General features: G+C 47.4%; 1 protein-coding gene across 18 annotated transcripts in view; it reads right to left on the reverse strand.

Annotated features, from left to right (window-relative positions):
* APBB2 (amyloid beta precursor protein binding family B member 2) overlaps positions 1 to 25,737 on the reverse strand; it is a 375,842-nt gene that overhangs the window by 72,308 nt on the left and 277,797 nt on the right. The gene's annotated exons all lie outside the window — the stretch shown is intronic.

Raw genomic sequence — 25,737 nt, forward strand, 5'->3', positions numbered from 1 at the left:
TTTCTAAGCACCTGTATCTAGTATAAGGCAGGGTTTTTGTTTTTTTATAGTAAGAAATGTAACCCCTGTGAAATTTGTTACTTGTTAAGCACCTGGGAGAAAGAATTAGCTACATGTTTGTCACTTGTTTCTTTCTTTTTTTTTTTTTTTTTTTTTTTTGCGGTACGCGGGCCTCTCACTGTTGCGGTCTCTCCTGTTGTGGAGCACAGGCTCCGGACGCGCAGGCTCAGCGGCCATGGCTCACGGGCCCAGCCGCTCCGCGGCATGTGGGATCTTCCCGGACCGGGGCACGAACCCGCGTCCCCTGCATCGGCAGGCGGACTCCCAACCACTGCGCCACCAGGGAAGCCCAGTCACTTGTTTCTAATAACAATGAGGCAAAATGTATTCTCTAATAACCAGAAATAAAAAAAAAAAAGAGGAGAGAAGATGTGCTTTCATGATAATAGGTCTCAGCGTTTGTTACTAGCACCAAATCCTGAAAGCCTGCAGAATGGATGGACTTGTGAGATACCTTAGAGCACAAATTCCATTTATTCTTTTACCATTTAGAGATATTTGATTTGAGATCACACTCCTTGTCTTCCTTTGAAAAGTTCAGGTGTTCAATTTTAAGAAATATAGAAAGTATCTTATCCATATTGTAACAAGCAAAAAATCCAAAAATTTATAAAGAAAGAAGTTCCTGGGACATACGAGGGTGATCTGGCTAGAGCATCTGCCTAGCTGTTAATCACCAGGTTTACCAGGTGGCTGGAACTGCGGTTTCTCACCGCGACCTGTGACCCAGGTCTCCTCCTGAGCTGCACATCAACTGAAGAGACCACCTTTTAAGGACAGGAGGGCAGATAAGGTGCCACACTTCTGTGGAGCCAACAGGCTGTTTCTCAAAGAGTGTCTTCTGAAGTTCCCCTAAGTGAACTTCATAATACAATGAAGAAATGCAGCCAACTGTCCCAAAGTGACCACATTCATTCTAGTTCAACCTTCTCTGTTTCAGACCCCACACCCAGACTTGGGGCCTCCTTCCTGAATTGCTAATCACACTTTCTCAGGGGAAAACAAAACACGAAAAGACCAAAGACAACCCGGTTACGCTAACAGAAGGTGGATCCTCACATCCTAAAGGGAAGGACCGAGGTACCTTCGTCACCGCCCGGAGTGGAACATTTCCTGCTCACTGACGGTGCACACAATGCCTTTTACAAATACACCAAAAAGAGAAGGTCATCCCTACAACAGCCGCGAAAGCTGCTCAGGACCCTGTGTCCTGGGGAAAGGTTCTGGGAGATGTCCTCACATTTCACGTGCTCATGTGTTTCTGTTGGAGAGAAACTGCCCAAGGGGAAGAGGATGTCACAGGTGCAAGGGCAGCCCCTTACCGAGAACTTCATGGGGCTATGCCCAGGAACTTCCCTCCCTTGTTGGTTCCCAACATAGTCCCTCGTGAGTAAACTCACAATGCCACAACCCAGCCCTCCCCCGTCATTTTCATCTTGTCACGTACCACCTTGTAATGGAAAAACTCAGCTTTTCCGCCTTTACCAAATGTGTGGAGGTTTTCCTCCACACCAACAAGCGATTCTCAGACCCCAGTAGGGTGTCCGAGAATTCAACTCAATTCTGACACCATCTACCTGGAGAGAGCGTCAGATCCCACAGGTTAAGGGCTCAGTTCTACAAGACTGTCCCCCCAACAACTGCCCGCCCCACCTCCTGCCTCCGCCAACTTCACATGCCAACCCCAAGTCCAGGGTGTCGCCTGTACTTCTGGCCGACCAGCTATAGATCGAGGTTCGGATGACCCCCTTCTTGAGTTCAATTAATTTGCTAGAGTGGCTCACAGAACTCAGAGAAACACTTCGTATGCCAGATCACTGGTTTATTATAAAAGGACATAACTCAGGAGTAAATAGCCAGAGGGAAGAGATGCACAGGGCAAAGTATGGGGAGAGGGCCCGGAGCTCCCATGCCCTCCCCAGGCGCCACTCTCCCCATGCTCCACGTGTTCGCTGGCCTGGTAACTCTCTGAACCCTGCCCTCTGGGTTTTGTGGAGGCTTCATTATATACGTGTGACTGATTAAGTCACTGGCCACTGGTGGCTGAACTCAACCTCCAGGCCCTCTCCCGTCCCTGGAGGTGGGCGTGGAACTGGAAGTCCCAACCCTCTAATAAAATGGTGGGCTCCACCGGCAACTAGCCCCCATCGTTAGGTGAGTCACCTCATAGGTATTTAGTCATTTAATCCTCTCCTCAACCCTGTGAGGTCGATAGGAAGTTACTGTACCCATTTCACAGAAAGGAAAGTGAGTGAAGCACAAGGCTGATAAGCGGTGGACCCAGGATGCAAGTTAGGCAGTGCGACTTCTGTGCCCTCACTCTTAACCACTCTGCCATATGCCTGAGAGCTTGCTGGAGGGACAGCATCCGATGGGGCTGGGTCCACAAGAGAGGCACAAGAACACAGCCAGTGGTGTCAATACAGTTTGAGTGTACCTGGCCCAAGAGCAGGGACAGCCTAAATTATAATCTTAGCTCTGACTTACAGGTACTGTGATCTTGGCCGTATAGCTTACAGAGTCTCAATTTTTTTCGTATTTGCAAAAATGGGAATAATAATGATAGCTAACTCAGAGGGTTCTTACAAGGAGAAAACAACATAATACAGGCAGAAAACCTAGCACACAGAAAACACTCCATGAGCATTGCTGAGTGAAAAAGCAAATGAATACAGTGTCACATACATCTTAAAAGGAGTCATCAAAGGGGGAAAATGAAAGGAGATTTGAAATCAGCATGACCCTATGCTCCAATTATCCTCAGGAGGGTTCTGATTTACCTTTGTTGCTCTGGAAAAATTATTAAGAGCAGCTCCTTTTACTCTTAAAAGTGTCCTAATTTGTATAATAAATTATTATAATTACTCTAGCCAAAATTCCAATGATGAATCTGGTAAAGTTGCAGGATACAAAATTAATGCACAGAAATCTCTTGCATTCCTATACACTAATGATGACAAATCTGAGAGAGAAATTAAGGAAACACTTCCATTTACCACTGCAGCAAAAAGAGTAAAATACCTAGGAATAAACCTACATAAGGAGGTAAAAGACCTGTATGCATAAAAACTGTAAGATACTGATGAAAGAAATTGAAGATGATACAAACAGATGGAAAGATACACCATGCTCTTGGATTGGAAGAATCAATACTGTGAAAATGACTATACCACCCAAAACAATCTACAGATTCAACGCAATCCCTATCAAATTACCAATGGCATTTTTTACAGAACTAGAACAAAAAATCTTAAAATTTGTATGGAGACACAAAAGACCCCCAAATAGCCAAAGCAGTCTTGAGGGAAAAAAACGGAGCTGGAGGAATCAGGCTCCCTGACTTCAGACTATACTACAAAGCTACAGTAATCAAGACTATGGTACTGGCACAAAAACAGAAATATAGATCAATGGAACAGGATAGAAAGCCCAGAGATAAACCCACGCACTTATGGTCAAAGGAGGCAAGGATATACAATGGAGAAGAGACAGTCTCTTCAATAAGTGGTGTGGGAAAACTGGACAGCTACATGTAAAAGAATGAAATTAGAACACTCCCTAACACCATACACAAAAATAAACTCAAAATGGATTAGAGACCTAAATGTAAGACTGGACACTATAAAACTCTTAGAGGAAAACATAGGCAGAACACTCTTTGACATAAATCACAGCAAGATCTTTTTTGATCCACCTCCTAGAGTAATGGAAATAAAAACAAAAACAGGGCTTCCCTGGTGGCGCAGTGGTTGAGAGTCCGCCTGCTGATGCAGGGGACACGGGTTCGTGTCCCGGTCTGGGAAGATCCCACATGCCGCGGAGCGGCTGGGCCCGTGAGCCATGGCCGCTGGGCCTACGCGTCCGGAGCCTGTGTTCCGCAACGGGAGAGGCCACAGCAGGGAGAGGTCCGTGTACCGCAAAAACAAACAAAAAAAACAAAAACAAATGGGACCTAAAGAAACTTAAAAACTTTTGCAAAGCAAAGGAAACTACAAACAAGACAAAAAGACAACCCTCAGAATGGGAGAAAAAAATTGCAAACGAATCAACGGACGAAGAATTAATCTCCAAAATATATAAACAGCTCAAGCAGCTCAATATCAAAAAAACAAACAACCCAATCCAAAAATGGGCAGAAGACCTAAATAGACATTTCTCCAAAGAAGACTTACAGATGGCCAAGAAGCACATGAAATCTGCTCAACTTCACTAATTATTAGAGAAATGCAAATCAAAACTACAATGCGGTATCATCTCACACCAGTTAGAATGTCCATCATCAGAAAATCTACAAACAACAAATGCTGGAGAGGGTGTGGAGAAAAGGGAACCCCCTTGCACTGTTGGAGGGAATGTAAATTGATACAGCCACTATGGAAAACAGTATGGAGGTTCCTTAGAAAACTAAAAATGGAATTATCATATGACCCAGCAATCCCACTACTGGGCATATACCCAGAGAAAACCGTAATTCAAAAAGACACATGCACGCCAATGTTCATTGCAGAACTATTTACAATAGCCAGGTCATGGAAGCAACCTAAATGCCCATTGACAGACAAATGGATAAAGAAGATGTGGTACATATATACAATGGAATATTACTCAGCCATAAAAAGGAACAAAATTGGGTCATTTGTAGAGACGTGGATGGATCTAGAGACTGTCATACAGAGTGAAGTAAGTCAGAAAGAGATAAACAAATATCGTATATTAACACATATATGTAGAACCTAGAAAAATGCTACAGATAAACTGGTCTGCAGGACAGAAATTGAAACACAGATGTAGAGAACAAAAGTATGGACACCAAGCGGGGAAAGCGGTGTGTGTGTGTGCGTGTGTGTGTGTGTGTGTGTGTGTGTGTATGATGAATTGGGAGATTGGGATTGACAAGTATACACTGATGTGTACAAAATGGATAACTAATAAGAACCTGCTCTATAAAAATAAATAAATAAAATTCAAAAAAAATTCCAGTGAATTCAGCCTCTGGCATGGAAACCAAGGCTTGGATGGGATACTGAGAAATGCCCAGGTGGAAATGGGGTTCAAGATCAACAGCAGCTGCTGTCAGTACAGCATCCTGGTGATTCTGGTGGGGGTGAACCCTAATACACCAGCATTACTGTGGGATGGTCCTATGCCCTAAAACTAGAAGCCAGGAGCACATTTCCCCACCTTCTCTAATAGCCTACTCGAGAGTCCTACAGCCTGTGAAGACTCAAAGAATTTATTAACAATAAGGAAGGTGAAAAAGAATACTGGCTGCATGAAAAGAAACGAAATTGAGTTATTTGTAATGAGGTGGATGGACCTCGAGTCTGTCATACAGAGTGAAGTAAGTCAGAAAGAGAAAGACAAATGCCGTATGCTAACACATATATATGGACTCTTAAAAAAAAAAAAGTTATGAAGAACCTAGGGGCAGGACAGGAATAAAGACGTAGACGTAGAGAATGGACTTGAGGACACAGGGAGAGGGAAGGGTAAGCTGGGACGAAGTGAGAGAATGGCATGGACTTATATACACTACCAAATGTAAAACAGATAGCTAGTGGGCAGCAGCCGCATAGCACAGGGAGATCAGCTCGGTGCTTTGTGACCACCTAGAGGGGTGGGATAGGGAGGGTGGGAGGGAGATGCTAGAGGGAGGGGATATGGGGATATATGTGTACATATAGCTGATTCATTTTGTTATAGAGCAGAAACTAACACACCATTGTAAAGCAACTATACTCCAATAAAGATGTTTTAAAAAAATTAAAAAATAGAATGTGAAAAAAAAAAAGAATACTGGCTGCTTTTTTGTCCTTGAGTCCAAGAATACATGGATTTCAAAAAACAAGAGCCCTCACAGTATGATTACTTTTCCGTATATAATTTAGTATCTGATCTGAGAAGCTTCACCGCTGGTCCCTACGGACAAAGGAAGGGGAAACGGGTTTATGGAAGGGAAACTCCACTAAGCAGCGAGCTCCGTTTCCTTTCAAAGAACCAAGCGGCAAAGAGCAACCTGCGCTATTTGGTGCTGCCCTCGTGTGGCTAGGAAGGTTTATAACCAACACCACTTTTCCTTAAACTAGGGAATTAGAATCAGCTCTGTGAATAAACACTCATTTCAGAGAAGAGGAGGAGCTCAAAATATTCAATCAAAATATGTAATCAAATGTTTAATCAATCTGACTTTTCAAATACTTTTTTTAAAGTTACCTGTTGGTCATTTTATTTATTTTTTAACATCTTTATTGGAGTATCATTGCTTTACAATGTTGTGTTAGTTTCTGCTGTATAACAAAGTGAATCAGCTATATGTATACATATATCCCCATATCTCCTCCCTCTTGCGTCTCCCTCCCACCTTCCCTATCCCACTTTTTTCAAATTTTGCAAAAAATATCAACATTTGAGTTTTGGACCCAAAATGAGTAATGGATGGTTCAGGGTATGGACTGTGTCATCAGATGGATCTAGATTCAAGTCATGACTTTGCTCTCTACCAGCTGGTGACTTTGGGGAAGTCACTTAGGTCTCAAAGGCTTCGTTTTTTCATCTGTAAAATGGGAATAATAATAGTACCTATACTTTATAGTATTGTTGTTGGACTAAGTGAGATAATGCAGGTAAAATATTTAGCATAGTGCCTGGCATGTAATAAGAACTCAACAAACCTTTATTATGCTATTGATAAATTTTAACTTTTTCTCTACGTGTGGATTTTAAAGATTTCTCTAGTTTAACAGATCTCAGCCAAAGCTAAAACACCCAGAGGGCTTTGTTAAAACACAGAAGACTGGACACCATCCCCATCGTTTCTGATTCAGCAGTCCCCAAACCTGCATTTCTAACAGCCTCCCGGGTGACACTGAAGTTGCAGGTCTGAGGACCACACTTTGAGAACCACTGCTGTCCAGAGACGGCCCCTTCCTTACTCAAAGTCATGCTGTTCCTACGACTGGAAAGGCGAATCTGGCAAGTTAGTTAACCTCTCTGTGCCTCAGTTTCCTCATCTGTAAAAGGTGGGTACTAAAAATCCCTGTCTCACAACGACCTATCTATGCTGTGAGGATGAACAGGGCAGGGTTTGCCGCTGTGCCTGTTGCTGCTGTTAGTTACTACGAGCATTTAGGGAACCAGGGTCATGGCTGAACTGGGAGGGACCCAGCTCTTGGCTTGGGGCTTCCTTCTCTCCCACCGGGTTTCTCTCCCCCGCCCTGGAACCAACTGTCATATCCTGGTTGGAAGCACACATCCTGTTTCAACTTCTGTTTCTTTGAGTCCTCTATTAATAGAGACTGACGCCTGGGGAGAACCTCTTCCTAAGACATGTGTCGAGGGGTAGAACTCAGTGCCAAGCCTTGGTTTCCAGGGCCAGACAGTCCCGGGTCTGCATTCCCATCAGTGGGAGGTCAGCCTCCACGAACCTAAGTTTACTCAGTTGCAAAATGACAATAACCGTAAGCTCAGAGCACTTCCGGGAGAGCCAAAAAGCAAACGAGGAAGGTCAGGGCTGGGGCACTGCAGGCCCTCAGCAAATGTTCCCTCTCTTCTCTCTCTGGCTGCAGGAGACCCTCTCATGGCCGCCTGTGTTCTCCCACGGGCCTTCCACTTCTCCTTGTCCGAGCTTCGACGAGGACAAGCAAGATGAGAGCCTGCTGGCAGAAAACTGGGGGCCTCGTTCCTGGACCACGAGGTGGGGCAGGGGATGGAGGAGGGGAGAGACGAGGGAACTGGAGCTGCTGGAGCTACAGTCGGACACAAACCTTGCCTTCTCCCAGGCGAGCCAGCCTCCGTGCACGGCACCAAAGAAGATGCTGCTCAGATGAGCACAGTCTGTGAAGTAGCGCATTTGAAGCCCAGAACACAGTCAGTGCTCTACGTAACTACGGAGGGATGATGACGAAAAAGTAAACGATACCGGAATTGACAGCGACACTAAATTATAGGTATGAAAAAACTGAGAAAATTTAAGAGAAGAGCTACAATTTGGTCTAGCGCTACAAATGTAATCCTAATGAACACTCACTTATAGGAACTGCTTACCATTTAAGCCTAATTACCCTGCAGCACAATAACCACTGTGCCTTCAAGTCTACAAACGTTTACTGAGTGCCTATTAGTTCCTGGAGACATAGAGAAATGAGTGCGACGCGGGGTAGACAGAGTGGGAATCCACGACACGGCAACGAGAAATAAGGGGACGCAGAGGCCCACGTGTGTGTTGGTTGCTCATGGAGGGAGGAGTCTTTTTTTTTTTTTTTTTTGCGGTACGCGAGCCTCTCACTGTTGTGGCCTCTCCCGTTGCGGAACACAGGCTCCGGACGCGCAGGCTCAGTGGCCATGGCTCACGGGCCCAGCCGCTCTACGGCATGTGGGATCTTCCTGGACGGGGGCACGAACCTGTGTCCCCTGCATCAGCAGGTGGACTCTGAACCACTGCGCCACCAGGGAAGCCCGGGAGGAGCCTTTTAACTCACAGAGAGGGAGTTATGGACAGCTTCTGGAAGCCTGGGAGGAGCCTTTTAACTCACAGAGAGGGAGTTATGGACAGCTTCTGGAAGGAGATGGTGTTGAGTTGAGCCTTGTAGGATGGATGGGATCATTCGTTACACAGAGATTTACTGACACCTGCTATATGCCAGGTACTGGAGGCACATCAAGGAACCAAAGAGGCCAAACACTCTGCTCTGAGTAGTACTGCAAAAAACCGGAAGGGCGTATTTGTTTGGCTGTGACACCAGAGGTCACACAGCTCTGTGGACATGAACCACAAAGAGTAAGGTACAGTGGTATGGGGGGAGGGGCTGTGAGCACCGTGGTTTAGGGCCCAGGTTTTCAAGTCACTGCCTTGGGATCCAATCCCAGGCTGGCCACTATGAGCAGTGTGATCTGAGCCAAGTTACTTAATCTTGGTGAGCCTCAGTTTCCTCATCTGTTGCAGTGAGGATAGCGGTATGGACCTCCTGGGGGTACTGGCATGATTAACGGGAAGGCTTATGCTAAGAACAGGGCCTGGTCCGTCGGGAATGCTCACGGAAAGGTGGCTACTGTTTTCACAAGGTCTCTGATCCCTGTCAAAAGTGTAAGGATTGAGGAACACCACCAACAGTCCAGCAGTCAATCCTGTTTCGTTTTTCCAACTAATGATCTAACCTCACTACGGCTATACCTTGGGTGCCTGGGGGTGGGGAGAGGCCCAGGGCCTGGGGAGGAGCAGGGGGTGGAACCCTCAGGTCCACCTAAGAGTCCCCAGACCTTGGAGAGCCACGGATGGGGCTTCAGCAAGTTCTAAACCTCCTGCAAATATATCCAAAAGTATGTGTGTGTTTGCATACTGCACAGCCTCTGGGGGAGCAGAACCTCGGAAATGGCAGGCACTGCCATTAAAAAGAAAGGTGAGGGAAGTCCAACAGCCAGTTTTGAAAACCAGTGACTGTTTTTGATGCAATGTAAGCCCCCTCGATATTACCCTTGATGCTCCAGCAAAAGTCTGCTACAGAGATGGCTGACGTCAGGAATTAAGAGAAGGGTGTACTCCTCCCCTGGGGAGACGCTTGGTGGAGGAAAAGTAGTGGTGGAGGCCTCAGAGTGGAGAACAGGGAGTCAACACAAGAGAAACATAAGCCCAGGGAACGGGCAGAACTGTGCTGGGGAACCCATGGACATCGCAGGACACGAGACTGGGATTCAAGCCCATTTCACCTGGATTCTAAGAGCATATCGATCCTGCTGCTGCCTGAGCTACGCAGAGCTGCTCTGCAGAGACTCTATATCTGTGCTCTTGGGGTCAGGTGGAAAAAAAATAAAGATGTTCTCACTGTATGTGACTATGAGGAAGGACCTTTTGAATAATCATACATCCCACGTAGAAACTGTGAGAGAATCCTTTTTTATTTCATCCTGGTGGCCACAATAACATACCCATTTAGGGTACATTCATCATATTTGACAGCCTACGTCCTGGGATCTCTCCCTAAGGATTCAGAACAGCCCTCTGCCCTTTCCCTTCCCAGTTACTGCATCAGAGACAGCACGAACCTGACTTCTGCCCACAGGCCGATCGCTGGACCATCCAGATTTTTTTTTTTTTTTGGCAGTACGCGGGCCTCTCACTGTTGTGGCCTCTCCCACTGCGGAGCACAGGCTCCGGATGCGCAGGCTCAGAGGCCATGGCTCACGGGCCCAGCCGCTCCGTGGCATGCGGGATCTTCCCGGACAGGGGCATGAACCCGCGTCCCCTGCGTCGGCAGGCGGACTCTCAACCACTGCACCACCAGGGAAGCCCGACCGTCCAGATTTTGCCAAGAAATAAGGCAGCCAGTAAACGAAGGGCTGTGACCTCAAATGACTTTTAGAGTCTGTTCTAAAAATCCATAGGCTTTTCAAGGTTCAAAATATCTTCCCTGGACATGGCTTCCGTAATAGGGAGGTCTTTAGCAAATCAGAGTTTGTGGTCAGGATACATAGAAATGTAGATCATTGTCATTACGGACACAGTTTGAAATAAAATTAGGCTTCATCTGCTACTGCTTTTCTTTGAAGCACAGAAATGCTTTCTAAATCCAGCATCTCAATGGGCTCGGCCAGAGAGGTGCCTGGGGACTCTGGAGTGGAGCATGACCCAGTTCTCCATCTGGCTGAAGCAAAGAATCAGCCTGATTAATTATTCAGCACGGCAATGACCTCGGCAGCCAGGGAAGACCCAGAGAGCATTTCTACACTGACCCCAATGAGCACTTCAGCTGTTCCTTCTGCTTCTCCCCGGGCTGTCTGCAACATGGTGAGCATTCGGGCAGAAAACAAGACACCTGGCCCTTTGGGGCTCTGGGCCCGCAAGTGCCATTTCCTTAACTCTCCCTCTTGCCTATTTTTCAGAATAAGATCACCCTACTGGAAAGATACATCCTATGCTAACATCCTATGCTGACAGCTTCTGCTACAAAGAGGACAGTCATCATAATAACGACCACGCCTGTGGTACTTACAGCGTGCCAAGCACTAAGGACTGATCCATAATTGAAATATCGTCTACAATGCTCACCTCCCTGCCTGCCTGCTCGCCTGGTTCCTGGTGGTCAGTTCATGGAGGGGGGTTCACAGCGGGGGTCAGCGCTGTCTCTAGTAAATCACGGGCTCCGTTCCTAGTAAACACTCTGGAAACCTACAAGGTCAGAGGGCAGGAATGCCAACCAGATTCCCTATATTCAGGAAATGCTCAGAGCATGCGCAATGACAGGGACTCAAAGCTAAATTATCTAATGGAAGGAGGGGAAGGTGCACCACCGTTTAGAAGCAGTGCCCGCAGTCACCTCTCATGCACAACGTGGAGCCATGCAGGTTTCTGAGATTTAAGGATTCGGTGACTTTAAATCCTTAAATGAAAATGTAAGGATTCTTTCAAAGCCCTGTGCCTTGATTTCTCCCTCGTTGTGCCATTCCCCAAGTCAGCTCCTGCCTGCGACGACTATTCCGCAACTGCTCCTTCTGCTTTATAAAAACGCTTGCTGACTCACCACTCTACCACATCAAGAAAAGCAATCATTCTGAGATTTACCGGAAACGAGGTTTGAACCACTGATGTGCCGAAGGGCACGCGCAAGGGCAGTCACACTGGGAGGACCGAGATCTGATTCTGCATGACTTTAAATATTTAACAGTCTCTGGGGTGTCTCTGCTTCCTCATGCCTCCTCACTGCACGGTCTCTTTGGTGGATGAGCTAGTCCAACTGGGCAGAGCTGTAGCCTGGGTTCCTCCTCTCCCCTCAGGTTGAGGGGGGTGGGATTCCCACTGGGGAGTGGGACGGTGCCAGAGCACTGGGTTTTGACTTTTAACTTCAAACACACGTTTGAGCAGCACTGAAATCATGACACCAACAGGTCTTGCTTTTAATTTAAGACATAAGACATGCATTTTTGCACAGCAGTGAAATCATGATATCCATATGCCTTAAGCATATTTCTAAGTGTTTATTATTGTCTTAAACACAATATTCTCACTGCAGCACTATTTACAATAGCCAGGACACGGAAGCAACCTAAGTGTCCATCGACAGATGAATGGATAAAGAAGATGTGGCACGTATATACAATGGAATATTACTCAGCCATAAAGAGAAATGAAACTGAGTTATCTGTTGTGAGGTGGATGGACCTGGAGTCTGTCATACAGAGTGAAGTCAGTCGGAAAGAGAAAAACAAATACCATAGGCTAACACATATATATGGAATCTAAAAAAAAAAAAAGGTTCTCATGAACTTAGAGGCAGGACAGGAATAAAGACGCAGACGTAGAGAACGGACTTGAGGACAGGGTGGGGAGGGGGAAGGGTAAGCTGGGACGAAGTGAGAGAGTGGCATGGACATGTATACACTACCAAATGTAAAATAGATAGCCAGTGGGAAGCAGCCACAAAGCACAGGGAGATCAGCTTGGTGCTTTGTGACCACCTAGAAGGGTGGGATAGGGAGGCTGGGAGAGAGGGAGACGCAAGAGGGAAGAGATAAGGGAACATATGTATATGTATAACTGATTCACTTTGTTATAAAGCAGAAACTAACACACCATTGTAAAGCAATTATACTCCAATAAAGATGTTAAAAAAAATTCTCAGTAGTGCTCAGGTGAGGGGATTTCAGAATGAGAAGGAGGAGGGAGGGAATTTGCATTTATTTTGTTCCTATGATAGAGGCTCTTCATTGATTACCTAATTCAATTTAGTTTAATTCTCACAATGAAGTGAATGAGGTATTCTACCCATTTTTGAGAAGAGGAAACTGACTCCTAAAGGAATCCTGGCAAGTTTAAGGCTTCATAAAACATTTTGGAAAATCTGACTTTGCGGCACTGTGGTCGTCACACTTGATGCTAACGAACACTTGTGAATGTGGTGGTGAGGAGGGGGTTGAAGTGGGCGAGAAAGAGGTGGCGGACAACAGTGTCACACGCAGCATTTATTACGAGTGTCTGTGCAGACGTTACACAACAAGTGGGAAAAATCCACTTCTCCTTTACTACTCACCCAGAACGCTTCACTTCTGACCCTTCTCGTCACCAAATGTGAGGGGGGTTTTCCCCACTCCAAGCAAGTCTCTGCAACACCAGCTGGGTGTGCTACAATTTAACTCAATCCTGACACCATCTACGTGGATAGAGAGTCAGATCCCATAGGTTAAGGGCTCAGACCCACAAGGCTGCTTGCCCCACACACCTGCTCAGACACCAACTGCAAGTCCAGGTTGTCACCTGTGCTTCTGACCGACCAATCGGCTACAAATTGGAGGCTCCCGTGACCCCCTCCTCGGGTTTGATTAATTTGCTGGAGTGGCTCACAGAACTCAGGGGAAGTTTACTTATTAGCCCACCAGTTTATTATAAAAGGGTACAACTCAGGAACATCCAGATGGAAGAGGACAAGGTGTGTGAGAAGGGCGTGCAGCCTCCAGGCTTTCTCCAATCATGCCACTCTCCCAGCACCTTCACGTGTTCCCCAACTCAGAAGCTCTCTGAGGCCTGTACTTTAGGGGGTCTTCATAGAGGCTTCACATGATGAAGGTATGATTGATCATTAACTCCATTTCCATCCCCTCTCTGGAGAATGGGGGTAGGACTGAAAATTCCAAGCTTCTAATCATGGCTTGGTCTTTCTGGTGACCAGCCCCAATCCAGGAGCCTACCTAGAGTCACCTCATTAGAACAAGACACTGCTACCGTCCAGGAAATTCCAAAGGATTTAGGAGCTCTGGGTCAGGAACCAGGGGCAGATACATGTGTGTGTGTGTGTGTGTGTGTGTGTGTGTGTGTGTGTGTGTGTGCCACTTTCTTTTACCTATTTAATCAACTCATGGCAACATATGAGATAGATGTTATTACTATTCCTATTTTACAGATGAGGAAACCGAGGCACAGAGTGGTTGTTATGGACTGAATTGTGTCCTCTCAGAATTCATATATTGAAGCTCTAACCCCCAATGTGGCTATATTTGGACATACGGCCGTTAAAAAGGTAATTAAGATTAAATGAGGTCATAAAATGGGCTTAATCCAGGACTAGTAGGACTAGTGTCCTTATAAAAAGAAGAGGAGATGCCAGGAATGTGAGCACACATAGTAAAGATTACATGAGGACACAGTGAGAAGGTGACCGTCTGCAAGCCAAGGAGAGAGGCTTTGGGAGAAACCAAACCTGCCAGCACCTTGATGCTGGACTTCTAGCCTCCCGAACTGTGAGGAAATCAATTTCTGTTGCTGTAAGCTACCCAACCTGCGTGGTATTTTGTTACGGGAGCCCGAGTAGATTAATACAGTGGTGTATACAAACCTAAGGTAACCAGCTAGCATATGGTAGAGCTGGCATTCAAACCCAAGTTCATGTACTGACAAATCCCTGTCAACACACCACGCTGCCTCCTAGGAGCCGTAACATGGCTGGTTTTCCTAAAGGGGGGGTGGAGGGCAGGCATACCTCACTCTACACCCAGGGACCTCAGAGAGGACCTATAACCCCTCCCTCAACCTGACACACCGTGCACATGTGCACATGCCCTCCCCCAGAATCTTAAGCTCTCAACAGCTAGACCAGGCTGAGACCAGAGGTCAGGAGTCCTGGTCCCACTCTAAAGAGGCCCCGGAGAGGGGCTTCCCTGGTGGTGCAGTGGTTGAGAGTCCGCCTGCCGATGCAGGGGACACGGGTTCGTGCTCCGGTCCGGGAAGATCCCACATGCCGCGGAGCGGCTGGGCCCGTGAGCCATGGCCGCTGAGCCTGCGCGTCCGGAGCCTGTGCTCCGCAGTGGGAGAGGCCACAACAGTGAGAGGCCCACGTACCAGAAGAGGTTGAGGAGAAGGAAATCCCCCCCTGAGCAGGGAATGAGTACTTCAACCCTTGTACCCGTCCCAGGTCTAGCTTTATTGCTCCAGGCTGGCCCTGAGACTTCTCAGAGGTCTAAGAGGGCCCCTACCACAAGGCACTAACTAGCCCTGAAGTGGTGGTCTGGGTGCTCTTGTGCACACTGTCCATCCGGGGGCACCATCACCCTTCTCCCTCCCAACCCCTTACTCCCGGTAACAGAGCCCTGGAGGTAAGGAGTCTGCACGGGGGGCAAAGGAAATCAAATGTAATCCACTGCCTGATGCCTGTGCTCTCATCCCTCTAGGCCAGGGCACAGCTGCTCCCACTGTGTTCTGGGAAGGCCTAGGGTGGTTAGACTCTGGGACAACCTGTGGGAGGGGCTAAGGGGCAGCCAGTGCAGCGCTGAGGCCTCTGGGGCGCCTCAGCCCAGGTCCTGCCCTTTCTCTCCCATGAAAGGCTTTCTTCAATTAAAGAAAGGCCAGCGTCCCGTGGCAACGTCCACAGTGACGGTCGCTCATCTGTTACGGAGCAGGGTGAACTGTCACCACATTATGAGGAATTTATATACATTTAAAAACAAACACCAGAATGTCAATTTATTAATTTACAGAGGGAAATGTAAGTCTGACTGGTTGCTCAGACTGGCCAACAGGAGGATTCATCCTCTGGAGGAAATCCACTCCAGTTTTAACCACCAGCCCGCCGCAGGCTGATGAGCAGAGAGGCAAGCAGAGGGAGCCTGCTTCCACGTCTTAAAGGCCAGGACGCTCGGAGACTCATCGCTAGTGCAAGACACAGGCCTCCGGGTTGTGATTTAATACATAAACAGTTGATTGTATTAGTCATTTCCTGCCCAGGAACCAGGCCGGCATTATGAGGCCTATTTTTATCAATGGAAAAGTTGAGTGGAGGTGGGTTCAACCAAGAGGCTTAGCCCGGTATTTCCATAATGTCACAGAACAAATGAGACCTATGTGCATATTTAAACATAAACCTGCAGACATATCGCATCCGACATCTTCACGTACAATCGTCATCGTCTTTCTAGCCATGCCATTTAGCCAGTGCTTACTCTGTGCTGAGTATTTTGTACACAAAATTAAGAGTTTGGACTTGGAGGGGAAAGCAAGGCGGCACTGACATTTATAGATCATTTGCTCAACGCTTCATGCCTTACAGCACGTAGCACAACATGTTCTCACAACCCTACAAAGCAGGAGCTCCTTGTTATACATGTGAGAAACTGAGTCTGGAGAGCTGAGCTGAACTGCCCAAGGTCGCAGCAGCTGGAATTTGATCTGAGGTTCAGTACTCAAGGTGGATTACTGTCTTGATTTTACAGAAGAGGAAACCAGCTCAGTGAAGTGCAGCGAAGTGACTCAGCTGTGGACTGGCTTGATCCAAGGCCTTGTCTTGCTCTCACCATTCTTCGCTCTACGTTAGCTGTTCTATAAACAGGAGCACTGAATCCAAAGGAGGCTCCTTGAGAACAGGCCTGTTCTGTGGACCTCTGAATGCCTGCCACCCAAAAGAGGGTCTGGCACACGCTACATGCTCAATAAATATTTGTCGGACTTCCCTGGTGGCGCAGTGGTTAAGAATCCGCCTGCCAATGCAGAGGACACGGGTTCGAGCCCTGGTCTGGGAAGATGCCACGTGCCACGGAGCAACTAAGCCCGTGAGCCACAACTACTGAGCCTGCGCTCTAGAGCCTGTGAGCCACAACTACTGAAGCCCACGCGCCTAGAGCCCATGCTCCGCAACAAGAGAAGCCACCGCGATGAGAAGCCTGCGCACCCCAACAGAGAGTAGCCCCCGCTCGCTGCAACTAGAGAAAGCCCGTGTGCAGCAACAAAGACCCAACGCCGCCAAAAATAAATAAATAAATAAAACAGTTAGTTAAAAAAAGTATTTGTCAAATGAAGACACGTGAGCTGGAGGCAGACCGAGGTACGGTGGCAAGAATGGACCGGATCTGACTGGGAGTCCTCAACCTGGCTGGGCCCTAGGCTAGTCAGTTGACCTAAGTTTCTGCATCCTTGGAGGGATAACGCCACAGACGCTGGTGAGAACTCAAGGGGGTGTACCAAGCACTGGTAGAGAGCCTGGCATCGCCACTTTCACCATAGCAAATGCATACAGCCTGGGTTATGAAGCCAGAGCACCCAGGTTTGCATCCCAGATGCCCACTTAATTCCTGAGTGATGCAGCTTTCTAATCTGTAAGATGAGACAATGATAGTACTTATGTCCTAAGGACCATTGGGAGAAATAAATAGTATGGTGCATCTAATGTGCCTAGAATGGTACATGGTAAGTGTTCAGTGTGTAAGCTATTATTATGATTAGCTCTAAATTATCAACAAATCTGATCTAGGGTATGCCTAGTGATATAAAAGTCATATAAAAATATCCATGTAGCCAGTAATGCGAGCTAGAGTCAGGTATCACGGGCCTCCAAGTGCCTCCACTGTGAAACCGGAGGGCCAGTCCTTCTGGAGGCTAATCCCTGCCTGGGGCCCAAGTCAGCCTTATTGGCTTATCAGGAGCCCCACCTTCACTAGCTGGTGGGGCCTTGACACAGCCCTGCAGACAGAAGCCCACATTTAAGGGTCCTGGGACACAGGCACTGAGGAACAACCTGAGCCCTTGCTGTGTTTGCAGCCCTTCTCTCTGGACTTCCAGTTGGTCCCTGATCCACACTCTGGGCACCTGGCTGGACCAAGAGTCCTGTCCTGGAGTTGAGTCCCCTGGCAGTGCTTTGTGCTAATGTCCCTTGAGGTGCCAGTGGGATCTAGACACCTCACTGTCATGCTGTCCCTCCGTCCCAACCCTGACTCTGAGCTAAAGACCACTGAGATGCTACAAGGACCGGCTCATCAGACGGGTCCCTCTGGACATGGAGCAAGACGGCCAAGCCTCTGGGGAGTACAATGTGGACCATTCCTACACTCACCCAAGCAACACGGACAAGTGTAGAGCTCAGTACTTTGTTCAACTGTTCAAAAATTCAAAAGCTTCCACGGAAGATGATTTCTTACATGATAGGAAACGGTGGCTCTCTTACGAAGGGAGGGAGGGTAGGCGCACTTCTTAAACCTGATGCCTGACATGTCCAACTAAGGCACCTATCAAATCCCACCGGCCAAACGCCCCATCACAGCCCCTCCTGGACAGCCCGACCCGCCGCAGCAGCCCAAGGCCCGGGAGAACTGAGTCACCACACAGCATCGCTGAGAATCAGAATCTGACAGTAACCACAGAAACTTCTCCTGGTGGAACAGCGAACGTGTTACACAAAAGGGAACTTCTTGAGCTGGAGACACCCGAATGCCAATAAAAGCTGAGTCTGTGGCAGTAACATCAGCTCACGGCCCACTCTCTCACAGCTTTAGTAAGAGCCCATGCCCGTCCAGGCCCAGCAGCGAGGCTGGCTGGAGCCAGAAGCAGCAGACGTCTTCACTCCTGGGAAACCATTGTTCCGCCCTGGAAGTGTGAGTGGTCTTTTAGTTTTCCCATACAGGAGTCTTGGAAAAGATTGAGAGGCAAGTCGTATGGTCCACGTGGCTGATTTACACTACAGATTTATATTATTTCTGTTGAGAAATGTTATTTGCAGAGAAAGCACAGAGTAAAACCATAATGAAGACTCAAGTTCTGCACATAAAGTTGGCCATTTTATCTCGCTGGGGCAAGCAAGATGGCCATGTGAGCTCTAGAGGGGATGCTGATCCAAAGGAAGGAGCAGAGAGAGCCTGAGGTCAGGAGACAGACTGTACCCTCTGCGTTGGGGGCTGGGGACCTGGAGACCTGGGCATAGTCGGGGCCGGGACACTGGGGAGACTGGGAGGTTACAGATCCAGTGTCAGCTAGTACCAAATCTATTTGCAACACGGAAAAATGCAAAATTCAAATAAACAGAGTACCATTCTTAATAACACTTAGCCAAACGCTGCTGTTTCTGAGGCGATTCAGAACGAATTTGATCCTCTTCTAAAATGCGCCCAATAGATGACCCCACTAAGAATGATGCCACGTGGGTCTTGAATAAATCCTTCCTTTAAATAGCTCAACTGCAAATACAGTTGATCCTCATTATTTGCGGATTCCGTATTTGCACATTCACCTACTCTCCGACATTTATCTGCAACCACCTCCACATCAATATTTGTGGCACGTTTGTGGTCACTCGTGGACATGCAAAGACTGGCAAAAAATCTGGGTTGCATGTTCCCAGCTGAGGTTGAACAAGTCTTCTTGTTTCAGCCCTCATACTGCAAACGAGTGCCCTTTCCGTGGTCTATTTAGCACCTTTTTGTATATGTGCGTGTGCTTTTCCTTGGTGATTTCGCTGTTTAAAACGGCCTCCAAGTGTAGCACTGAAACGCTGGCTAGTGTTCTGGCGGGAGAAGGCTGTAATGTGCTTTCTGGAGAAAATCCATGTGTTCGATGAGCTTCACTCAGGCGAGAGTCAGTGCTGCTGACCGTAGGCTCAAGGCTAATGAATCAACACTATGTATTAAGTCAGGTGTCTTTCAACAGAAACACACATAACATTAGGTTATGTATTGACAGGCTGACAAAAATGTGACCAGAGGCTCACGGGAACCTAACCCTGCACCTTCCCGAGGAATACTGTTTTTCAGCGTTTGCTAATTCAGTGTTGGCAGTGCCTTTACAGAGCTTCATAGACCCACTACAACAGTGAGAACCAACCATACCTGCCCTTTCTCCTAGAGCAAGGCCGGGGGGCGCAGGGTGGTGGAGGGGGACTGGATCACTCTAGCTTTCTGGATTTGGGTATAGCCGGTGTAGGTGGGACTAGGAACCACGGAGCCCTGGGCTCTCGTCGCTGGCCTCCAGGCGGATCCCTCCTCCCCGCAGGCTCCCCCTTACCTCCCTGGTTCCCTCCCTCACATCTTTCTCATGTCACCTTCTCAGGAGGCCTTCCCGGACTCTTTAAAACTGCACCCCCTCCCAGCACTGTCTAGCTCTTTTCCCTACTTTATTTTTCTCCCTATTTTCACCTAATGTATTTTCACCTCATGTATGTATGTTCCACTTTCTGTGTTTTGCTGTTTCCCTCTCTCCCCACACTGGGACACAAATTACATGAAGGCAGGGGCTTGGTCCGCAGTCTCCTCTGCCCCTAAGCACAGAATCTGATCGCTGTGAGGGTTAAATGAGTTCATACACATCAAGTAGGCTTTGAGCAGTATTTGGTGCCTGGTAAAAGCCATACTCATCATGATTATTGGGACTGATGGTAGTTTTTACTGCTGGCTTTTAAGAAAGTTTTTTTTTTAAACTGCATTGCTCACGAAGAAAGGAAAAATCTGCAACTTTTTACAGTGTCTGAGATGAATGCAGTAAACTCATAAAGCGGGAAGACCTACAAAGGCCTGAATTAAAAGCACAGCTGTTGATTGAGCACCCCTTAGGGGAGCATTCACCAGGTCCTCGCTCTTGAAGCTGACTCCTAGAAGTCTACACGGAACACGCACGGCCAGAGCCTTTGTCCACTGCACAGAGACCCGGAGCACGAGGGATCTGGGGATCCCGGAACCCGACCATCTCATTTCACAAATGAGCAGACCTGAGTCCCCGAGAGCACTGCACAGAGTTGCCGCTAACAAGAATGAGTGTCCGTCTTGTGCGGGGTGCAGTGGGCAGGGAAGTCTGTCCCTAAAGGGTTCCCTTAGTCACCGCCACTTACTGAGATGGTACCTGACCAACTGGAATCACTGTGTAATGCAAAGATGAAGTAAGTAGGAATACTTGCTATTCCACGACATTTATGGCAATTCAAGAAGAAAGAAGTATTTTAAGTAGTTGTTTTAAAGACTTTGCTTCAAATTAGCTATATTGAGTTTGTAGGGTAGGAACGCATGTTCAGAGAGCTGAGATATTAAAAAGGAGGACATTTCCAGCAATAGACTAAAGGCTAAAAACCTACTCCCAGAGGTGACAAGGTATCTGAAGAACAGACTATCCAGGACTCCATCTGAAGACAGATTGACCAGAGGCTCCTTGTGGCCCCTCCTCACAAGCAGGAAACACACCTGTGTCTCAAGTACACTCAGGTTTTATCCTGTGTGTGTGTGTGGACACAAGGAAAGAAGGAGCCTTAAGGAACCCTGTAGCTCCAGAAAGCAGAAACTTCTAAGACTTCCCTGGTGGTCACACGAAATAACCATGGAGAAGGGAGGGCCCAGAGAATGCTGCAAGGCAATGGATTCCCCAAATTCCAAGGGAAGTGACTGCAGATTGGATGCTGTCACAAAGCCTCGAGATGGAAGCAAGCAGTTAGTGGAGGCGAGCCTTGCTGGAGACTTACAGACGGGGGCAGAGAGGAGTTCCTGGCAGGAAGGGGCAGAGGGCAGAGGGAGGGAGAGAGAACTTCGCATTATTCAGGGTACATAGCCTCGGGGCCAGGGCACCTCGGGTCACGGCAGCTCCTGCTGTTGCCTGAGGCTCATGACTGCTGCCTGTGGGACCACTGCAGCCCTGCCCCCTGAATGGACCTGGGGTGGAGGTCCAGTGATTTGGGCCAGATTCAAGGAGAAGCCTCATTCCCAAATTCATCTCCCCTTTTCCTGGACTCTTACTGTAGATACTCAGTAGCTCACCTCTTAATGCTCTACTATTCTTTGAATTAATGCCACCTCCCCCATTAGCCTCTGAGCCTTGTTTTCAGAGCTGAACTCAAAGCTCTGCTTGTCCCCTTTGCTTGACTGATGAGGCCCATCAGGGGAAGTGACTCATCCAGGGTTTCCTGGCCTGTGAGCGGCCAGTACAGGTGAGCAGTGGGGTGTCCTGATTCTCAACACCGTACCCCTCTCCCAGGAGCCACATGAGGTCAGGGAGCCCTTGTGTGTGTTTTTCTTCTCCCACAATGCCCAGGTAAGTGCCACACACACCAGCAGCACTTAACATCTGTTGATTCATTTTTTTCTTCCAAGGAGAAGATGCAGGGTATCCTGAGAAAAATCACCAAAACTAATCAAAGTGCTATGAGTCCTGTGAATCGTAAAGAAAGGTGGAGGGAGCCTGGATTAATTTTCTCAGAGAAGAATGAGAAGCGTTATCGTGAAGCAGTTGAAAAAGTGTGGGGAAAATGCAACCCAAAGTCATCCTTCTACCTAGGGCGTCGAGCAAGGGGTAGGGGCTCTGGAAAGACAAGAAGAATCTGGAAAGCAGTAATGATGAACTTCATAAGGAAAAGAGATACTAAAACAAGAAACCCTCTACCAAGGGGGCTGTGGACTCTTCACTCCTGGGGCAAAGCTTTGAAAGTAGGATGTTAACTGTCCCCACTGATGTTCCTGTTTCAACAGAGATGACCAGACCAGAGACACGAGATTTATTCTGTACACAGGTTACGATTCTGCATGTAAAATACAACCTCTGTGAAACTTACTTCATGTCAATACATGAGAACCTCAACCATCCCATTTTTCGAAACTTACTTCATGACAATACGTGAGAACCTCAACCATCCCATTTTTCGAACTGCTTTGGGAAGAGTCTTTACGTCTTAAAGGAGAAAGATGGTAGTTCCACTTAAGCACATAAAAGAGGACACAAAATAAAATGTATTTTTCTGTCTTGAGAATATCTTCACTTATTCACGATGTGGAGTGCCCTAGGGCTGGCGAAACCGCATTACCTTAACTCCACACAGCTTGCTCTGTGGGAACGGGGACCAGCCTCACCCACTACACACATCACAACCCCGCCAGTACACCGTTAGCTCTGGCGCGCGCTCACCTCTGCGGCCTTGAATCTTTCATAGAGAGAGGTCCGCAAAGAACGTTAGAGGAATGGGGAGGTTCCGTACGTAACGTGATGCCAAAATACGCTATGGGCCACTGGTGACTTTCTCAGCTTCCTTCCTGGGTCAAATTTTTCCCCCCATGTTAACTTTTAATAAGTTGAAAAAAAGATTTTTGAGAAAATGTTTTACAAATGCTACATTATTTATCAACTCATCTCGTGGACAATACGAGTACTTGAATGCTGTTAACGGCAGCAGGCCAGATTCTGCTGCAGTCCCCCACTTTTCGGCAGTCTTTGTAATCTCTGAAGTCGCTGTAAATGCTGGGGAGAAGTAGCAACTAAGGAAGGAACAATCTGGAGTCTCCTGTAAAAGGGGGGCAACTTCGATGTCAATAATATGTACATAGAACTTTGGAGTAACTCTTCTTTTCTTAAAAGCTAGTATAAAGCTCCTGGTGGCTGAAGCCCAAAGCTTTTCATCCAGAACTCTAGAGGCTGAGACCAGCCTGGGCTTCTACTCGGGCACTAGCGCACTAGGAAGGGAAGGCTTGCGTTACTGAACTCAAGGGCTTCACTGCTATTCCAGGTGAACCACCCAGCAATTCTGAATTGATGAAGGCTTTACATAAATTCGCCCTAACATACAGAAAAAGGGGAGAGCAACATGCTCTACGTAAAGTGAGAAATCACACACACGCACGCACGCACAAACGGCAACGAGTCAAAAACCTGGTTCAAGGTTTGTTTTGTCTATAAGGTGAGGCACCAAACACTCAATCCCACTGACACAAAGGAAATTCCTTATTCCTAACATCACTGCCTCCGTTCCAAAAATTAGATTAAAGCTCCTCGTATAACTTACATAAGCTGGTACTATCTGCATTTTCGTCAATAACCAGTGTGTTACGAGACATTTCCTATTTTATTTCTAAGGTCTAGAAAAAAGAAAGTAATGCTGCTTCACTTAAGCTATGACACATTGTAATACTGTGATCGCCAAAATGATTCCCAAACTAAATGGATTAGAGAGAGAGGGAGGGTGGCCTTAAAGATGGCATACTTGGGACTGGGCTCAGTCCCACACAGCCTCCAGCTGATGGGACCTACAGAGCAGCAAAAACACGTAAATCACCATGACTGACGGGGCTGCTGGGAACCATTACATCCGAATTTTTAAAGAAACTTTTGGAAGACCAAAACCATACATCATGTTCAGCTAGTGCTGTACAGCAAAACATTGCTATTGTATAACATCTTACTTGGTCTTCACAGTAATACTATGAGTCTCCCGGACTATGCATTAGTACCATCCCATTTTACAGATGAGAAAAGTGATGTTAACAAAATCACACAGCTCATCCCCGACAGCACTGGGCCCAGAACCCAGGGATTCCAGCTCCTACTTCACACCCTTTCCCCTTGGAACATGGCCCTGCATTAGAGACAAAGACTCTAGCTGTTTTTTCCTCTTTTGTCATTCACCGGGAGTCAAGTACTTGGGTAATCCACTAAAAGACACACACATACACACAAAACCAAAACACACACATAAAAACATATTTTATTTTTCCTCTCAATCTTTCATACAGTGGCACATCTTCAGGTGAACTTGAGCTCATGGTATAGAACTCCCACACAACAATCACACAGGGACTCAGAGAACCAAACCAAAGGCATGCTTGCAAGACCACGGGAAGGCCCACCTACACAAGAGGAAGGACAGCCCAGAGGTTAAAAGCTTGGTCTCTGAAGCCAGACTGCCTGGGTTCACATCTCAGCTCGGCCATCTATCAGCTCCGAAACCGTGGGCAGGTCATGTAGGATTCTGTGCCTCAGCTTCAACTAAAAATAGGAGAAATAAAAGAACACAGCTCCTGGGGTTTGTGGGAAAGCAGGACAGTGGGAGTCCCATGGGAGTGTTTGCTACTGCCTTTTACAGAGGTGCTAGATAAGCCTGAAAGACAGAAACTGAGCTTACCGATAATGGCCCCAAACCACCTTGGTATATATGTGCCCCGTAACATACTAAATGCTCAATAACATCAGCAATCGTCACCGTATTTTATTATCAGAACACGGGCTTTAGAGTCCGCTTCACTCAGGCTCAAATTGCAGTTCGTCCATACAACTGATGTGTGATTTTAAGAAAGTGACGTGGGTTCTCTGAATCTCAATTTCCTCATCTGTAAAGTGGGATAACAACATCACCCGCCCCCTTGCAGGGCTGTTCCGAGAATCAGATGGCCCGCTGCAAGTACAGCACCCAGTAGGGTGCCCAGCACATGGCTGGAATCAGAGCAACGTTAGTTTCCTTCTCCGCCCAATCCTCTACCGTTGCCAAATGATGAAGGTCTACGCTGGATATCCATTCATTTTATTGTTTCTAGATCTCAACCAAAACAGGGCAGACATGTATTAGAATATCTGAAGAAGGAGAGATGAGCTTCATATAGTATTTGAGTTGCTAAGTGACACTGGCCTATAGCATTAGGTGAAGAGGGAAAACTGACATTTTCTATAAAATAGGTTGCTATAGATCTCATCTGAACTCACAGCTCTGAAAAAAATCACGGCTCTCAGGAGAAGGGCTTTTTGAGAAATCATATATTCTTGCTTCTAGGGTCCATGTGTCATTTACATGGGCCAACGTTCCAGCTTCAGTAGAGACAGGGGTCACTTGCTGGTCAAACCTACCACTGGGAATGTGGCTGGAGCAGAAAAGTGGGCCCTGGGTGTGGACCTGTGTCCCCTTCCTGAGCAGTAGGTATGCTGAGAGAATGAGAGACTGTAAGGGAATCCAAAGAGACACACTTTTGCTCTGTGCCCACAGGAGGTGAATTGCAGTGTTGTCTGGCTGGAGACGTGGGGTAAGAATGTGCTGGTTTGGGCTTCCCTGGTGTTGCAGTGGTTAAGAATCCACCTGCCGAGGCAGGGGACACGGGGTCGAGCCCTGGTCCAGGAAGATCCCACATGCTGTGGAGCAACTAAGCCCGTGCACCACAACTACTGAGCCTACACTCTAGAGCCCGTGAGCCACAACTACTGAGCTCTTG

The sequence above is a fragment of the Globicephala melas genome, chromosome 5 (assembly GCF_963455315.2).
Source record: "Globicephala melas chromosome 5, mGloMel1.2, whole genome shotgun sequence".
NCBI lineage: Eukaryota > Metazoa > Chordata > Mammalia > Artiodactyla > Delphinidae > Globicephala > Globicephala melas.